General features: G+C 43.6%; 1 long non-coding RNA gene across 1 annotated transcript; it reads right to left on the reverse strand.

Moving 5' to 3' along the window:
• Window positions 1-3,985: 3,985 nt before the first annotated feature.
• On the reverse strand, window positions 3,986-6,906 carry LOC134070673 (uncharacterized). Its single transcript, XR_009936950.1, has 3 exons — window positions 5,902-6,906; window positions 5,180-5,252; window positions 3,986-4,910 (listed from the first exon to the last, which is right to left on the reverse strand). It is a non-coding gene; the product is annotated as an uncharacterized LOC134070673 (long non-coding RNA).
• Window positions 6,907-9,183: the final 2,277 nt, after the last annotated feature.

Consider the following 9,183-nt stretch of genomic DNA (forward strand, 5'->3'; position numbering starts at 1 on the left):
AAGGAGGTTCTGCACAGCGTCCAAAGGAACGATTGGTACGCCACCATCAATCTCAAGGATGCGTGTTTCCATGTCGAAATCGCGTCACGCCACAGGCAGTTCCCCCGTTTTGCTTTCGAAGGCCAGGCATATCAGTTTCGAGTCCTACCCTTTGGGTTAGCCCTGTCACCCCGTGTATTCACCAGGTGCGTAGCAGGTGCTCTAGTGTCACTGCAGGCCAGTGGAATGTGCATTTTACCGTACCTGGACGACGGCTAATTTGCCCCCAGTCAGAGGTGCAGACCCGCACAGATGTGGCGGCATTGATTGCACATGTTTCAGACCTAGGTCTCAGGGTGAACCTCAAGAACAGGCAGGTTGTGTTCTTGGGAATGCAACTATACTCTCAGTCGATGAGGGTTGTTCCCTCCCAGCAGCGAGTCGACAGAATCCGCCAGCTCATTGGGGGCTTCAGAAGGGATAGGGCGCTGACCCTGACAACATTCCAGCGCCTGCTGGGTATGCTTACAGCAGCTGCATCCCTGATCCCTGATTGCGGCTGAACAGACAAATTTGGCTGAACAGTCTTGGCCTCCATCCAGTGCGGCACAGACACAGGTTGGTGAGGGTCACCGCCAGCGGCAGAAGGTTCCTCTGTCCCTGGAGGAGCAGGAGATACCTGACCCAGGGAGTTCCGCTTGGCGCTATCCCTTCCCGGAGAGAGGTGGTGACCACAGATGCTTCTCTGGTAAGTTGGGGTGCTGTGTGGCAGGGTCGCACGATCCGGGGCCTTTGGAGCCCTCATCAGAGTCAGCAGCACATAAATGTGTTAGAGCTTCAGGCTGTGCTGTTTGCTCTAAGGCACTTCCTCCCAGTACTGACAGGCAGGCATGTACTGGTACGGACCGACAATGTGTCAGTTGTGTATTATATCAACCACCAGGGGGGCACCAGATCCCTGCCGTGCTTGAGGATAGCACAGCAGCTCTTGCAGTGGGCCCATCAGCACCTGTCGAGCCTGAGGGCTACCTATTTGCAAGGCTCCGCAGACCTCTTGTCCCGTCGGAACCCCGACCCAGGGGAATGGAGACCACACCCAATGGTGGTGCAAGCCATATGGGATCAATTTGGCAGGGCGTAGGTGGACCTCTTTGCCTCTCACGAGTCAACTCATTGCCCTCTCTGGTCCGAACCAAGTGTCTGTCAATGAGGAGGGATCTGTTTTCACAGCTGGACGGCCAGATCTTGCATCCGGACTGGCTTAGCTGTAGCTCTGGGTTTGGCCTCTGAAGGGCCGGACCCACTGCTAGCGCTTTGTGAGCCAGCTGTGGTCTACACTGTTAATAGCTCGCAGACGCCTTCCACTAACGCCCTCTATGCCAACAGGTGGAACATTTTCTCTGAAAGGTGCGAGGCTTAGGGACTGCCCCCTACCAACTGTACTACAGTTTTTACAATCACTCTTTGATAAAGGACTCACTCCCTCCACTATCAGGGTGTATGTTGCTGCCAGGCATGTCAGGGTGGAAGGGAGAACCATTGGTTCTCATGCCCTGGTTGCCCATTTCCTCAAGGGTGCTCTTCGCCTTCACCAGTGAGCCCCTCAGCTTAGCGGCATTTGATTCTGCGCAGGAGGACGGCCAGGGCCTGAACGCAGAACTGTTGTGTCCAGTGCGTGCCCTCAAAGTTTACATCACGAGAACAACGGCATTCGGCCAGTCAGATGCACTATTTGTCTGCCACTGGGGTCCAAGAAGGGGTCATGCGCTATCCAGGCAGATATTGTCTAAGTGGATAGCAGAGACAATTTGATGTTCGTACATGCATAGCAGCTCTCCTCGGCATATCCGAGCACACTCTACAAGGGGCATGGCGACCTCATGGGCGTCTTTAAGAGGTGTCCCCCTCGCTTATATTTGCAGGGCAGCCTCCTGGGCATCAGGCTGCACGTTAACACGGTTCTATAGGATAAATGTGGTGTCTCAGAACCCTCAGAACCCAGCAATACTCCCTATCTCGTCACAGCATCCCTAAAAGCACAGGTAGGCACTTCTCATGACCTTGTTGGTATTAGTCATCCATGTGCTGAAGGCATCGCCTCTGGCGGTCAGGAGAAACTACCACGGTTCTATGAATTTCGGATGACCACCAGAGTCACTCAGAGTGTACACAAGAAGATTGCCAAGAGATCACTTCCTGCGTGGTCCTGCCTTTTGTGCTGGTGCACGTTGAGGATGTCACCCAGGTCACAGGTGACTTTGTTGATATTATTACTCGACCTGCACGTACGTGTGATGGACATCCATGTGCTGAAGGCACCGCCTCTAGCGGTCATCCAAAAACTCATAAAACCATGGTTACACACGTAACCGTTGTTTCATGGTATATGGATAAAGACTAGTTTGTGCCACTCATCACTGTCTTTAATGTAAACAAACTCCTACATTTTCCATTTCTCAATATTTATGTTGTTTGTAATCCAAAATGTCCGAAATTAAAATCTTTTGTGACCCTCAAATCATGTGAGCTTATGTCTGCTTCCCCATTCAGTTCCTCCTGATGTTACTCTGGTAAATGTGGTCACCCGTTCTGAGACTCATCTAGATCTGGAGTGGACCAAAATCAATGATAACAATAATTATAATTACATACTGAGAGACAGCAGTGGAGGAGAGACCAGCATCACTGGATCAGATGCAGAGACCACAGTGAAACACACAGTCTCATCTCTCTCTGCTGGAACAAAATACTCTTTCACTCTCTTCACTGTGTTTGAGGGAGTGAACAGCATAGGATTTCAGTTTTCAGAGGTCACAGGTAAGTTGTCTCGTGATTCAATTTCACCTCACTGACATCACCCCCAAATAAAAAAAAGAAATATTCATGTTATAATTGATGATCATTGACAATATTTTCTTAATGTTGATAATTGCCGTCCCTGCCCCCTTTTAGTTCCCTCTGATGTTACTGGTGTAAATGTTGTCACCCGCTCTGAGACTCAGCTAGAGCTGGAGTGGACCAAAGTCAACGACGACAATGACTACAACTAGATGCACCGCATAGCGGTACACAATATGACCGCCGCTCAGTTCTGCACATTCTCTCCAAAACGAATTACGCTCGTCAACTTTCCTGTATGGCTGGGATTATACTTGCTGTTAGACCAACCGTAAGCATATGCGCCCGTGTGCGACCTGCTGTGTCCGGTGTACAGACTCGCTGCAGCATTACGCACCCTACTGGAGGTCTTCACTAGGGGGAGAATAGTAACATCAGATGTGGATGTGGCCATGTGCCATTGTTTACTCTCATGATTGCCCCCAGCTTCGATGTCGATAATGCATCTTGCAGTCACCTTTTTTTGTAGTGATCGCCCCCTACTTTCTTATCAGTATTGCATCTCGCGGACGCGTCATGTTCGCTTGCGACGACGTGCACGACCGACGCACCAAACGACCGCAAAATACGCGAGGCAGTCATGATACGAACACGAACGCGTTGTCTGCAGCAAGTCTAAACCTGCCTTATCTCCGATTTGTGCAATATACTGTATGTATTTCTCCTACTCTTGCAGCTCATGTGTACATGAGTGTGTGCATGTGTGAGTTTGCTTGTATAAAGATGTGTGTGTGTCTGTCTGTGTGTGTGAATGTGCATGTGTGCGCATGTGTGTGTGTGTGTGTGTGGAATCCGTGGAAGTGTGTTTATCTGTGCGTGTGAATCTGTTGATGTGTGTGTGCGAACTTAGTTACTTTTTAAACTGAGCCCCCTGCCGGCTCAACATAAAAATGCCAATCGGTTTTGCCAATAGCCTACTCACTATATTGGAATTTAACAGTTACGCCATTTTAACAGTAACGTCAGAACGTATAGAAGACAGATATAGAACACAACCTGCAAAAAGTAATTTCAGGGAGGTATCTAAAAAATACTTTAACCTAGGCTACTGAGATACTGAAATACAGATGAATAACCTATGTTTGTTCAATAATGTCTAGTCAGTATACCAAATAAGAGAGGCCTATAGATAGAAACTGTGGTAATAAAATATGAAGATTTTGGTAGTTTGGGCTTTTCGTGTATCCTTCTACTGTAGCCATTTAGCCATCTACTATAGGCCTGAATTATATGCCAATGAAATTACACTTGTTAAACTCACCTCAATAAATATTTTGCAATCATTTAATGGGCAATGCTAAAGTTACTGTTACAAACCAGCGGCAGAGTTGGCGGTCCAACGGCGGTAACCACCAGTGGCCCGCTGGAGTTTTGCTCATCAGTTCTCTGGCTGTCCAGCGGCGGCTCAGAAGCGGCTCCAGATAAAGGGCCACCCTTTTGCCGCTTACTACCCACCAGCTTCTAATTGGCCTTATTTATGGCCATAATAATGAAAATGATGCACTAAAATAGCAATAATACATTATAACACTTTCCATTTGCCCTCAATCAGAACAATTTACAATTATTTACAGGACTTACCAAAGTTACCAAATTTACTAAGGTGAAGACAGTGCCTGCTGATGAGAAACCTATAAATGTATTCTGTAATTTAATAATCCAATATAAAAACATTTATCCTCAGCAACTATCACACAGACTCACCACACATAGTAGCCTATTAGGTTCAATACATTTTGTTTATTTATTTATTTTACTTGCTTTTGTTTATTTATTTTACATGCTCATTTACATGCTTTATTTATTGTACATGCTTAAACAATTTATTAAAATTATTTTTAATAATGATATATGTAACACACTCTTCAGATGTAAGGAAAGTAAAGATGCAAAGAAGTTGTGACAGACATTCATGGCTTGTTTCTCCCTTGATATTGGTGCCAGATTAATGAAAATGCAGTTCTACCTTGCTGGGGTGTTACTGGCAGCGTTGTGAGCGAATTTGACAGAGGTGTAGGTCTGATTGGTAAACTCTGTTGAACAGATTAGAAATGAAAAGGCGTATTTAGTGAGATGATTACTGCAATGGCAGGGTTCATACAAAAAAAATTGAGCTGAATTTACTACCTTTTCACTACCATCAACATGTTTTCTACTACAAAAGCAAAAGGTGAAGAGTAATGTAATGCAATACCTTTCCGAAACACAATAACACATTTAAGAACAACGGGGATTTAACAATGGACAAAGCTACTGGCATTTGAACAGGGGTGTGTAGGCTGTCAATAGGCACTGTATTTACCGGCATGGCTGGAGTTGATGAAGCTTGCTGGGTGGTGGTGCTGGCAAAGGTGTAGTGGTCTGACTGGCAAACTCTGTTGAACAGATTGGATATGAAAAGACGTGTTTAGTGAGATGATTACTGCAATGGTATGACACCTGGCACGCTAACTAGCGCCTAAAGTACAAACACTTCTAAAGGATATTTCCACTTAATTTTCAGACAAACCAAGCAAGGGACCACATGTACAGACTCTATAAATACTAACCATGATGTCAGTTTTTTATTCAAATAACTTGAAAGAGATCGTCAGGTATAAATGCACCATGCTAGTGGTTCATTCATTCACATGCTGTTACATGCTAACTGGCGCCTAGAGTACAAACACTACTAAAGGATATTTCCACTTAATTTTCAGACAAACCAAGCTAGGGACCACATGTACAGACTCTATAAATACTAACCATGATGTCCGTTTTTTATTTAAATTACTTGAAAGAGATCGTCAGGTATAAATGCACCATGCCAGTTCATTAATTCAGATGCTGTTACATGCTAACTAGCGCCTAAAGTAAACACTTCTAAAGGATATTTCCACTTAATTTTCGGGCAAACCAAGCTAGGGACCACATGTACAGACTCTATAAATACATTTTGGAAACAGGTGTTGGCTAGAATTACGCTTTACATACAGTTTTTAAAATGAAAATAGTAGAGATATAGAGAAGAGATGTTTTACTTACCTAGTCCTAAGCCTGCTACTGGTGGTTTGAGTACTGACATTGTAGGCTATTCGCATCTGCTTGGATGAATTTTTTTTGATTATGTTTCTAAACGTAAAGACATTTAACAACTTCTTTATCAGTCAGACGGTTACACAGTTACCTGCAAGAACAACAAGTCACGTAAGAGATGAAATCGTTTAGCTTACTGCAACATGAGAAATCAAGTAGTGTGAAACTAGCGACAGTAAAGAAAATTCCAATATGGCCGCCATTCGGAACTGAGAAATCACAACTCCATCTTCTTCGTTTGTCTTCTTCTCTCTGGTCTGATCTATCATTCACTGAGCAGCGCCAGCGCCACACACCAGTGGCAGCAGGCTGCAGTGTTTGAACGTGGTTGCATTAGTTCTGCTTTTGACGTTCTCATATAAAATCGTAATAAATACATAATTGTTTTATTTGGTAAGCACAGGGTAGCCACGGGGGTGCCAGTGACACAGCTACATGGGGCCATGGGGCCATTCTAGGCTTCAGTGTAGAGCAGCCACGTTGAGGGACCATTCACTAAATGCACACATAAATACATTTATTATAGCCCCCCATGGATGAAAGTCCACAAAACTTGGCATACTCCCAGAGGGTGTCAGGTTAATCATACACATGAAATTTGGTGCAGTTCATAGCATCTCATCTGAAGATAGGGGCAATTAAAGCAATATTACATTACATTTTCAATTTTTACCATGGGGGTGCAATTCACAAATGACTGGTTATAAGCTAAGTTGATCCGAGCTCTTGAGACCAACATACCATAAAAAATTTGTCATCCTCGGTGCCACGGTTCAGGTAGTTATGTAGGAAAAACTGCAATTTTTGGGCTTCGGGCGGGGCCAGCGCGGGGGGGGAGTGACCCCCGGGGACGAAACGAAATTTTTCCGTAAAAGTCTACTGGGGCTACATGCCCACCAAGTTTCATGTGCCCCGGTGTTACGGTGTCCCGGGAATCGTTGACCAAAAATTCAGAACCGATGACGGAAAAAAAAAAAAAAAAAAAAAAAAAAAAAAAAAAAAAACTTTGACAACAACTATATGACCGCTTCGCTAGCTATGCTAGCGGCGGTCATAATTACATACTGAGAGACAGCAATGAAGTAGAGACCAGCATCACTGGATCAGATGCAGGGACCACAGTGAAACACAAATTGTCCTCTCTCTCTGCTGGATCAAACTATTTGTTCACTCTCTTCACTGTGTTTGAAGGAGTGAGAAGCACAGGATTCCAGTTGTCAGATGTTACAGGTAAGTTCCCTCCTGATTCAAGTTCACCTCAATGACATCATCTTTGTATAGAAATTGGAATAGGAATTGTTCATTTTATAATTGATGGATCATTTAAACTTGTCTTAATGTTGATCATTGTCTTCCCTGCCCCCGTTAGTTCCTCCTGATGTTATTAAGGTAACTGTGGTCACTCGCTCTAAGACTCAGCTAGAGCTGGAGTGGACTAAAGTCAACAACAACAATAATTATACTTACATACTGAGAGACAGCAATGGAGCAGAGACCAGCATCACTGGATCAGATGCAGGGACCACAGTGACACACACAGTCTCATCACTACTTCCTGGGACAAAATACTCCTTCACCCTCTTTACTCTGTTTGAGGGAGTAAGAAGCACAGGATTTCAGTTTTCAGACGTTACAAGTAAGTTGACTCCTTTTAAAAGATATTTTTTGTCACTGACATAATCTTCAAAATCAAAACATCGGAAATATATATTTTATGATATGATCACCATTAACACTATTTTCCTAATGTTGATAATTGCCCTTCCTGCCCCCTGTAGTTCCCCCTGATGTTACTCTGGTGAATGTGGCAACCCTCTCTGAGAATCAACTAGAGCTGGAGTGGACCAAAGTCAACAACAACAATGACTACAATTACATACTGATAATCAGCAATGGAGCAGAGACCAGCATCACTGGATCAGATGCAGGGACCACAGTGACACACACAGTCTCATCTCTCACTGCTGGGACAAAATACTCTTTTAATCTCTTCACTGTGTTTGAGGGAGTGAGAAGCACAGCATTTACCTTCTCAGCAGTAACAGGCATGTTCCCTCATGTTCACCTCCTATGAAATACATCAAACATCACATGTCCCATCTTTGCTGATGTGTGTTCCAAATGTACTGTAAGCAGGTTGAGTTTGGCGAATGATCTAATAGAAACCTGAGCTCTCAATCGAGTTTTTTTATGGTATATGGATTTGATAAGAGTAGTTTGTGTAACTTTTCACTGTCTTTAATCTGAATGAACTCTTTTTTTAATTCCTCGATATTTGTTGTTTTTAATCCTAATTGAGTTCTTTGCATGAAGGCTCTAAAAGCAGCCGCTATCAATCAAGTTTCACGGTTTATGGAGTTGATATAGAGCTGTGCCTTTTTCATCACTGTTGCTAATGAGCGCGTTTACACGAACACTAAAAAAAACGATTATTATGGGCTTTTTGCAGTTATCTGGTTATTCAAGTGTTCATGTAAATGGAATAAACCGATATTCATTATCAGTTTACTGGCGTTACCGGTTTTTGAAAAAAAAAAAAAAACTTGTCAATTATGTTGTTTTTAATCCAAATGTTCAACTACATTCTGCAATCTAAATGCAATGTTATTTGTGTAATCATAAAATCATTGATCATAATTATAAAATCAGTTCTTGTGTGCTTCCTCATTCAGTTCCAACTGATGTTACTCTGGTAACTGTGGTCACCCGTTCTGAGACTCATCTAGATCTGGAATGGACCAAAGTCAACAACAACAATGACTACAATTACCTACTGAGAGACAGCAATGGAGCAGAGACAAGCGTCACTGGATTAGATGCAGAAACAACAGTGAAACACACAGTCTCATCTCTCTCTGCTGGAACAAAATACTCTTTCACTCTCTTCACTGTGTTTGAGGGAGTGAACAGCACAGGATTTCATTTTTCAGAGGTCACAAGTAAGTTCCATCCTGATTCAATTTCACCTCACTGACATCATCCCCAAATAAAAACAAAGGAAATATCCACTTTGGGGGGAATTTTCTAGTGTGTGTATGCGTGCGCAAGTTAAAAAAAAAAGTGCGTAAGTTCATTTTCCTAATGTTCATGATTGCCCTCCCTGCCCCCTTTAGTTCCCCCTGATGTTACTCTGGTAAATGTGGCGACCCTCTCTGAGAATCAACTTGAACTGGAGTGGACCAAAGTCAACAACAACAACTACTACAATTACATATTGATAATCAGCAATGA

The sequence above is a fragment of the Sardina pilchardus genome, chromosome 22 (genome assembly GCF_963854185.1).
Source record: "Sardina pilchardus chromosome 22, fSarPil1.1, whole genome shotgun sequence".
In the NCBI taxonomy this organism is placed as follows: Eukaryota; Metazoa; Chordata; class Actinopteri; order Clupeiformes; family Clupeidae; genus Sardina; species Sardina pilchardus.